The following is a 10,902-nucleotide window of genomic DNA, read 5'->3' as shown; positions in this document are numbered from 1 at the left end:
TCTAATATATAAAGCTGAGTATATGTGTGCGTGTATGTATGTCCGCTAAAGGAATCCGCACCGTCGCATTTACAATCACGAAATTTGGCAAACAGGTACATCAGGTGTCCGGGAAGGTTTTAGACCAGGTCTCAGCCCTCTAGGAAGTACCGTTCCTGAGATATTCCTTAAAAAAATGCATCAGCTAATAGAAGCTCGCAGGCCCTTAGCCTCCACATACACAGTTTTACTCCAGGTTTCCATAACAACCCAGCCATTTTTCTTCACTGCTGTAGGTGAGCTTTAAAGGAAATTTGTTAACAGGATAATCGCTATTGAAGCAAAGCCATGGCCTAATACCAATTAGTACCTTATTTCAAGATGTGCCTTTTAAGGTGCCCAGAGGGGCGTCACTCTTGCAGGAAGGAGCCCTGCCACAATGTGTCCACCCTTAAAAGACGAACTTAAAATCCCTCCCCCAGGTCCCAATAAGCCACACCGCTGATCTGGTTAGGTCACGCCCCCTCCCACTCCTCAGCCGACGGGGATTGAAAAAATGAAGGTAAAAATCAACTTCTGTCAGCTGCAGGGGTGGGAGGGAGGGAGGGTGACTTTCTCCCTGCAGCTCACACTCAGACAGCACAGTGCTGCTGTCTTAGAGTGAACTGTTCAAAAGGACACGCCCCCTCCCATTCTTCAGCCGACAGAGATTGAAAAAATGAAGTTAAAAATCAACTTCTAGGTCCCGATTAGACATGCCCCCGATTCAGTTAGGCCATGCCCCCCTCCCACTCAGATGACAGGGATTGAAAAAATGAAGTTAAAAATCAACTTCTGTCAGCTGCAGGGGTGGGTGGGAGGGAGGGTGACTTTCTTCCTGCAGCTCACACTCAGACAGCACAGTGCTGCTGTCTAAGAGTGAGCTGTTCAAAAGGACATCCTTGTGTCCGTCCAGGCCCTGCACCAGACGGAGGACAGGGAGTCTGAAAGCCGGACTGTCCGGCCTAAAACTGGACCTCTGGCCACCCTAGGGGTAGGCTGCTGTGGAGGTCACAGTTAAGGGGATGGTCCGCTATGGAGGTCAGTGTTAAGGGGCAGATTGCTGTAAAGGCCACTGGTAAGGGGGGCAGGCTCCTGTGGAGGTCACTGTCAAGTGGGCACAGAGTAGCAATTAGAAACAAACAGACAAACATATAGCGCTGCACGCTCTCATACATAGCATGCAGCCACGTAGCCTGCGGCACGGCCGTCCCAGTGCCGCAGGATACGTGACTGCACGCTATGTATGAGAGCGTGCAGCGCTATATGTTTGTTTGTTTCTAAATGCTACTCTGCGCTCCTGATGACTAAGTTGCAGAACACTGCAACTAAGAAACGCGTCAAGCAGAATAGGGTTAGATACCTCAAGTGATATAGAAACCAATATCCTTATGATAGGAATTATAATCACACTGTAGCCAGCCTATATGAGTAGGTACACCTAGGGTAGCAGTTCAGGGCTCAGTGATAGTGTGGAACCCAGCTGATGAGTAGTATGTTGGGGCAACATGTGTGGGGGTTGAAATAAGCGTGTATCACCGGATATACAACCCGCCGCCCTGCTGACACACAATCTGCTCCCCGTGTGTGTACACAGTCCTAGTAATTGGTCTGAGCACATAACACAATTCTCAGACCTAGTGCTATTGTGATCTAGGACAGCTCATAGTTTTAACAACATACAGTCAGGTCCATAAATATTGGGACATCGACACAATTCTAACATTTTTGGCTCTATACACCACCACAATGGATTTGAAATGAAACGAACAAGATGTTCTTTAACTGCAGACTGTCAGCTTTAATTTGAGGGTATTTACATCAGGTGAACGGTGTAGGAATTACAACAGTTTGCATATGTGCCTCCCACTTGTTAAGGGACCAAAAGTAATGGGACAAAATAATAATCATAAATCAAACTTTCACTTTTTAATACTTGGTTGCAAATCCTTTGCAGTCAATTACAGCCTGAAGTCTGGAACGCATAGACATCACCAGGCGCTGGGTTTCATCCCTGGTGATGCTCTGCCAGGCCTCTACTGCAACTGTCTTCAGTTCCTGTTTATTCTTGGGGCATTTTCCCTTCAGTTTTGTCTTCAGCAAGGGAAATGCATGCTCAATCGGATTCGGGTCATTGGCTTGGCCATTGCATAACATTCCACTTCTTTCCCTTAAAAAACCCTTTGGTTGCTTTTGCAGTATGCTTTGGCTCATTGTCCGTCTGCACTGTGAAGCGCCGTCCAATGAGTTCTGAAGCATTTGGCTGAATATGAGCAGATAATATTGCCCAAAATACTTCAGAATTCATCCTGCTGCTTTTGTCGCAGTCACATCATCAATAAATAAATACAAGAGAACCAGTTCCATTGGCAGCCATACATGCCCACGCCATGACACTACCACCACCATGCTTCACTGATGAGGTGGTATGCTTAGGATCATGAGCAGTTCCTTTCCTTCTCCATACTCTTCTCTTCCCATGACTCTGGTACAAGTTGATCTTAGTCTCATCTGTCCATAGGATGTTGTTCCAGAACTGTGAAGGCTTTTTTAGATGTCGTTTGGCAAACTCTAATCTGGCCTTCCTGTTTTTGAGGCTCACCAATGGTTTACATCTTGTGGTGAACCCTCTCTATTCACTCTGGTGAAGTCTTTTCTTGATTGTTGACTTTGACACACATACAGCTACCTCCTGGAGAGTGTTCTTGATCTGGCCAACTGTTGTAAAGGGTGTTTTCTTCACCAGGGAAAGAATTCTTCGGTCATCCACCACAGTTGTTTTCCGTGGTCTTCCGGGTCTTTTGGTGTTGCTGAGCTCACTGGTACGTTCCTTCTTTTTAAGAATGTTCCAAACAGTTGTTTTGGCCATGCCTAATGTTTTTGCTATCTCTCTGATGGGTTTGTTTTGTTTTTTCAGCCTAATGATGGCTTGCTTCACTCATTGTGACAGCTCTTTGGATCTCATCTTGGGAGTTGACAGCAACAGATTCCAAATGCAAATTGCAAACTTGAAATGAACTCTGGACCTTTTATCTGCTCATTGTAATTGGGATAATGAGGGAATATCACACACCTGGCCCGGAACAGCTGAGAAGCCAATTGTCCCATTACTTTTGGTTCCTTAACAAGTGGGAGGCACATATGCAAACTGTTGTAATTCCTACACCGTTCACCTGATTTGGATGTAAATACTCTCAGATTAAATCTGACAGTCTGCAGTTAAAGCACATCTTGTTCGTTTCATTTCAAATCCATTTTGGTGGTGTATAGAGCCAAAAATGTTACATTTGTGTCGATGTCCCAATATTTATGGACCTGACTGTATATACGCGAGTTGATTTGCCCACATTTTAATGTCATAAAAGTTATATTTTAGCGACAGTCAATCCATTTGTTAAACGCCAGTTTCCAAATCATGCTGCCCACAAACAATGAATCTGTATGAGCATGAATGATGGCAGTAGTGATCCCCATGTAGGGTTGTTCAATTTGTGAACTGATTGTAATTATTAATTAATGATCATCACATTCTGATGTCAGAACTTACAATTAGATAGAGTTGTGGGGTGCAGGGTGGTCGTAACCCCTTGAAACGAGCAGTGTATAATGTCATGGGAAAAATTAATCCAGCCAGCATAGGAGGCAATATGGACAATCACAATACATTAGTAAGTGCCTTGTATTAACTTTCTCTACATGATAAATGCCATTTGCTGAAGTGAGACAACCCCTTTGACAAATTTTAAAGGACTTAGGCTGGGTTCACACGGGCGAGATTTCCGCGCAGGTGCAATGCGTGAGGTGAACGCATTGCACTCGCACTGAATCCGGACCCATTCATTTCTATGGGGCTGTGCACATGAGCGGTGATTTTCACGCATCACTTGTGCGTTGCGTGAAAATCGCAGCATGCTCTATATTCTGTGTTTATCACGCAACGCAGGCCCCATAGAAGTGAATGGGGTTGCGTGAAAATCGCAAGCATCCGCAAGCAAGTGCAGATGCGGTGCGATTTTCACGCATGGTTGCTAAGATGACAGTCTATTCACTGTATTATTTTCCCTTAAAACATGGTTATAATGGAAAATAATAGCATTCTTTAATACAGAATGCTTAGTAGAAGGTCAATTGAGGGTTAAAAAATAAAAAAAATTAACTCACCTCCTCCTCCTCAGTGAAGAAGTTCGGGTCTGGGTACCACATTCAGTTTTTATCACGCGCGATAAAAACGGAACGCAATCGCAGTCAAAACTGACTGAAATGGCGTACCTACTCGCGCGGGCCTGCCGCAATGCACCCGGGACGAGTCCGGAGCCAAAATGTGATGCCCATGTGAACCCAGCCTTATGCATCATTCACACGTCATTATTTTGGTCAGTGATTTCCATCAGCGATTGTGAGCCAAAACCAGGATTGGAGTCTCCACAGACATAAGGTATAATGGAAAAATCTGCACCTGTTCTGTGTTTAGAGCCGCACCTGGTTTTGGCTCACAATCACTGATGGAAATCATTGACCGAACACTGACGTGTTATTCAGGGACAATTTATCAGAAACAGGAAGAAAATACAGATTTATTATTATTTAACATAGTTTGTTGAATAAATAATATTTACCCCAAAAATAAATCCTCTGTTTCTCCTAATACATAGCAGTGTCACAGATGTGTTCATTGTGTAATGTACGGCATCATGCCAAAAACAAAATCCCTAGTTAACTTTACATGGTTCTGCCTCCCTTAGCTTTAGGGCTCATACACATACACCTATTTTTTTGTCCGCATCCGATCCACATTTTTTGCGGGTCGGATGTGGACCCATTCACTTCAATGGGGCCGCAAAAGATGCTGACAGCATACCGTGTGCTATCTGCATCCCTATGTCCATGGCACCTGAAAAAAAAAAGGATAGGACTGTTCTATAGAGGCCAGGACGTTCCATTCCGCAAAATGCGGAACACGGACGTAATTTGCAGACCGTAAAACAGGCTACGGTTGTGTGCATGAGCCCTTAGATGAAGCCTATGTACACGGATGATAATCATCCAAGTACAGACATTTTTTAGTAATGGTACTAAAGTGGAACAAGGAGGGGTAGAAGAGGCGAAAATTGGTCGCTGAGGTTATTATTAGTTTGGTATCACATTTTTAAAAATGACTAGATGCTTAACTAGCAGCACTGAGGGTTATAATTAATCTAACGATTAATGTTATATAACTGATCCCAGAAGATGGAACCTGATGGACCAGTGTCTTTTTTCAACCTATATAACTATATATTATGCCTGATGGAGCATATTAATGTCTGAACGCCTGACGCCTAAGCAAAACCTGTTTATGTCAGGTGGAATGTATAAAATTGGTGCGTGTGGGTTTGGGCAGGTACGTATTCTTCCTTTTATATATGTATTTAATAATATTTTTACATTTAACTGTATTTTTTACTATGTGGGCACAGGTTAACAGGTGTCTGTCTGTCCACATATAAGGCTCACTAAAAACAGTGATCTAATGGTAACAGCCCATAGATCACTAATACCTGATCACATAGGGCCAGATTTGTCATTACTCTGACAGCTCACTCCACTTTAACATATGGCTAAAGTCAGTTTTAGCCAAGTCAGATTTATGATCGGCCCTTTAAGACTGTAATAATTGTGGTTTGACGGTAGCAGTTTATCCGTCAGTAAGCAGCTTTACAAAAGTCGCACGTTTTTACGAAAAAGTCGCACGTTTTTATGAAAAAGTCGCATGTTCTATTAAAAAGTCTCATAAGATAAGCATGGTCCTCACTAGAGTGAAATTGCGACTTTTTTGCGACTTTTTAAATAGTCCCAATAGTAAATCTGTCTAGAGATTCATTTGCATAAGAAAACACGCCAACTTTAAGAAAACTGGCGAGCATAGTGCAGAGCAGAAAAAAGTCGTAAATTTGTGCGTTTGGGACTTTTTCACTCCATTATTCTGACCTGAGCCAATGATAAATCTGGCCCATCGTCTCTGCAAGCCACCCCTCTGCACAGGGATCTAAGTGATGTCATCAATGATGTCATGGAGTTCCCTACTGACCACACAGGAACACACCTCTCAATATGAGCGTTGTGTTCAGAGGGTTTCTGTGACAAGGAATTTATTTCAGGTTCCTGTCACAGTACAGTGTAACAGCCAGGAGTGAACAGTGCCAGTAAACTCACTGGGCCAGATTTATCATTAGCTCAGGTCAGAATAATGGAGTGAAAAAGTCCCAAAAAAAGTCCCAAACGCTAAAACTGCGCACAAATTTGCGACTTTTTTCTGCTCTGCACTATGCGCGCCAGTTTTCTGAAAGTGGACATGTTTTCTTATGAAAATTAATCTCTAGACAGATTTACTATTTGGACTATTTAAAAAGTCGCAAAAAAGTCGCAATTTCACTCCAGTGAGGACCATGCTTATCTTATGAGACTTTTTAATAGAACATGCGACTTTTTCATAAAAACGTGCGACTTTTTCGTAAAGATGTGCGACTTTTGTAAAGCTGCTTACTGACGGATAAACTGCTACCGTCAAACCACATTTATTACAGTCTTAAAGGGCCGATCATAAATCGGACTCGGCTAAAACTGACTTTAGTCATATATGAAAGTGGAGTGAGCTGTCAGAGTAATGATAAATCTGGCCCACTGTATCAATTACCGGGCTGAAGGCACAAGAGCCTGTCAATTTATGTGCTATGGTCACCCCCAAATCTCTCGTATGATCATAATGTAACATTTTGCTACGTGAAATATGAAAGTATTGTACATGCTATGTGCTACACAAAATATAAAAGTATTGTACTATGTGCCACCTGAAATATAAAAGTATTGTACTATGTGCCACCTGAAATATAAAAGTATTGTACTATGTGCCACATGAAATATAAAAGTATTGTACTATGTGCTACATGAAATATAAAAGTATTGTACTATGTGCTACATGAAATATAAAAGTATTGTACTATGTGCCACATGAAATATAAAAGTATTGTACTATGTGCTACATGAAATATAAAAGTATTGTACTATGTGCTACACAAAATATAAAAGTATTGTACTATGTGCCACATGAAATATAAAAGTATTGTACTATGTGCTACATGAAATATAAAAGTATTGTACTATGTGCTACACAAAATATAAAAGTATTGTACTATGTGCCACATGAAATATAAAAGTATTGTACTATGTGCTACATGAAATATAAAAGTATTTTACATACTATGTGCCACATGAAATATAAAAGTATTTTACATACTATGTGCCACATGAAATATAAAAGTATTGTACTATGTGCTACACAAAATATAAAAGTATTGTACTATGTGCTACATGAAATATAAAAGTATTGTACTATGTGCTACATGAAATATAAAAGTATTGTACTATGTGCCACATGAAATATAAAAGTATTGTACTATGTGCTACATGAAATATAAAAGTATTGTACTATGTGCTACACAAAATATAAAAGTATTGTACTATGTGCCACATGAAATATAAAAGTATTGTACTATGTGCTACACGAAATATAAAAGTATTGTACTATGTGCTACACGAAATATAAAAGTATTGTACTATGTGCTACATGAAATATAAAAGTATTGTACTATGTGCTACATGAAATATAAAAGTATTGTACTATGTGCTACATGAAATATAAAAGTATTTTACATACTATGTGCCACATGAAATATAAAAGTATTTTACATACTATGTGCCACATGAAATATAAAAGTATTGTACTATGTGCTACATGAAATATAAAAGTATTTTACATACTATGTGCCACATGAAATATAAAAGTATTGTACTATTTGCCACATGAAATATAAAAGTATTTTACATACTATGTGCCACATAAAATATAAAAGTATTGTACTATTTGCCACATGAAATATAAAAGTATTTTACATACTATGTGCCACATGAAATATAAAAGTATTGTACTATGTGCCACATGAAATATAAAGGTATTTTACATACTATGTGACACATGAAATATAAAAGTATTGTACTATGTGCCACCTGAAATATAAAGGTATTTTACATACTATGTGCCACCTGAAATATAAAAGTATTGTACCATGTGCCACCTGAAATATAAAGGTATTTTACATACTATGTGCCACCTGAAATATAAAAGTATTGTACTATGTGCCACATGAAATATAAAAGTATTTTACATACTATGTGCCACATGAAATATAAACGTTCTGTACTGTTTGCCACATGAAATATAAGAGTATTGCATAACTTTACAAACATGTAACATGCTTATTTCTGGAATGAAAGGATACATACATACATGAATGACATTGAAGAAAGAATAGTAAAACTAACCTCAATGCATGTGGACGACCCAAGCTGCCATACGTTTGCCTAACCCAGCATTATGAAGATCAGAATTAGCGACCCAGAAACCCAAAGGCACGTCAGACTGGAGCAAAAGGATGTGTCTGGTAACACTGAAACTTAAGAGGATGGGTTTACTGCTTGTGAGCTGTAATGTTATGCCCTCTGTATTATTCATGGTCAGGGGGTGTACTGTGTCATCTGTATGCTCTTTTAATCCTAGAGTGTCAGGTGAGACGTTGCATCCCCCATCATCCTGGTGCATTATGGGAATGTAGGTAATCTTCTTACTATTGATTCTCTGTGTTTAATATCATCCCAGCCTACAGGATTAGTGCGCGTGTCAACAGCTACAACTGTAATGTGAAAAGTTGCCTTCTGGAGTTCAGCCATAAAACCAATTACCTTTACATTACACGTAACATACATGACTTTGTGTGTGTGTGAGAAGTTCAATGTTACTGGATAAAATAGTTAAATAGTTACAGAGTAATGTTCCGAGTACTATAAGACTCCGTTCACAACCATGCCTTAAAGAGAATATGTCATTAAATACCTCTCAATAAAACCAGCTGACATTGAAGATGTGGATCTAATGGTGTTGGTCCCATCTCGCGCAGAGAAAACAGCATTTTAAGGCCTCATGCACACAAACGTATTTTGTTTCAGTGTCCGTTCCGTTTTTTGCGGATAGGATGCGGACCCATTCATTTCAATGGATCTGCAAAAAATGCGGACAGCACACCATGTGCTATCTGCCTCCGTATGTCCGTTCTGTAGCCCCGCAAAAAAAAATAGAACATGTCCTATTCTTGTCCGTTTTAGTCATTGTTACAATGGATCTGCAAAAAAAAAAATGGATGGCATCCGTTTTTATTTTTTGCGGACCGCAAAACACATATATTAAAAGTATTTATTAGACAAAATATCGAATTAAACATACATATAACTACGATATAATGTAGCAATATTCCAGGAACAATTGCAGTTCAGAAATATATGCAATATTGCTACGGGCCCAGCATCTTATATTATATATGGATCAATAAAATAAAATAAAATTCTAAATGGTAGGAGTCTGACTGATTTTAAATAAAATATAAAATATTGTATCCTACAGTCTGCTGTGAGGCAGTCAATAGTCAATGCAAAACGTGCAATGTGCTGATATCTTCCTTTGTTGCTTTTATTATTTACTTAAAACTAACATTAAATTCAAAAAGATGAGCCATGTAGTTTTTTTTTTTATTATTTTCCTATTCTTAAAGGCTACGTACACCTTTGGGCCAATTTTTAAATAATGCATTATACTCATTTTGAGCTAAAAATCATTTTTTTTAATTAGTCTTTGTTAAAAATATGGAGTACTTTTTCTGTACAGGGCTAAAATGCTCTAGTAGCAGGATCTGAATTTTCTCTGTGTTCTGTCAGCCAGTTCACCTGACAGGCCCTTATCTCGTTATAAACACTCATTATACCTCAGTTTTGAGGCTACTTTCACACTGGCGTTTTGGCTTTCCGTTTCTGAGATCTGTTCAGGGCTCTCACAAGCGGTCCAAAACAGATCAGTTTTGCCCTAATGCATTCAGAATGGAAAAGGATCCGCTCAGAATGCATCAGTTTGCCTCCGATCAGTCACCATTCCGCCCGGAAGGAGGACATCAAAACACTGCTTGCAGCGTTTTTCTGTCCGCGATGTGGTGCGGAGCAAGACGGATCCGTCCCCATTGACTTACATTGTGTGCCAGGACGGATCTGTTTTCTCTGACTTACGTCATGGCTATAGAAGACATAATACAACTGGATCCATTCATGACGGATGCATGTGGTTGTATTATTGTAACAGAAGCCAAAAACCGCTAATGTGAAAGTAGCCCAAGAATGTAGCTTAAATAAGTGTTTATGACCTCTTAGTAAATTAGAGATAAGGGTCATGAGATGACCAGCACAAAGTAAATTCACACAGCTAGAAAAACTGATATTTTTTTTAAATAAATACCAATTAAAAATTTTTTTTGATTTTTATAGCCCAAAATTAGTAAGATGCAATCATTAAAAAATTGCCTTTGAAGGTGTACATAAGCCTTTAAGGCCTCCATAAGCCATGCATATATGGTAGCACACCTCTGTAATGTGTCATAGAAGGATTCTTTTCTTCCTCATTTTTTATGAATAGAAATAAAAGTCTGTAAGTCTTTATATTACATTGGGGCATACAGAGGTACAGTTTAACCCCAGAGACTTCTATGAGTGCTTTATTTTTCGAGTCTACTTGAACCTTTTAGCAGCTATGGAGGCATTTCTGTATAGTACATTGGCAATCTACCACAAGAAGTACATAGAACTCAATGGAAAAGATTTATCAAAACTGGTGTAAAGGAAAACAGTCTTAGTTATCAATAGCAACCAATCAGATTCCACCTTTCATTTTCTGAAAAATGAGAGGTGGAATCTGTTTGGTTGGTATGGGCAACTAAGCCCGTTTTCCTTTACACCAGTAAAGAAGTTTGATAA

This window comes from Bufo bufo, chromosome 3 (assembly GCF_905171765.1).
Source record: "Bufo bufo chromosome 3, aBufBuf1.1, whole genome shotgun sequence".
Taxonomy (NCBI): domain Eukaryota; kingdom Metazoa; phylum Chordata; class Amphibia; order Anura; family Bufonidae; genus Bufo; species Bufo bufo.
Note: the sequence above shows the minus strand (reverse complement) of the source record.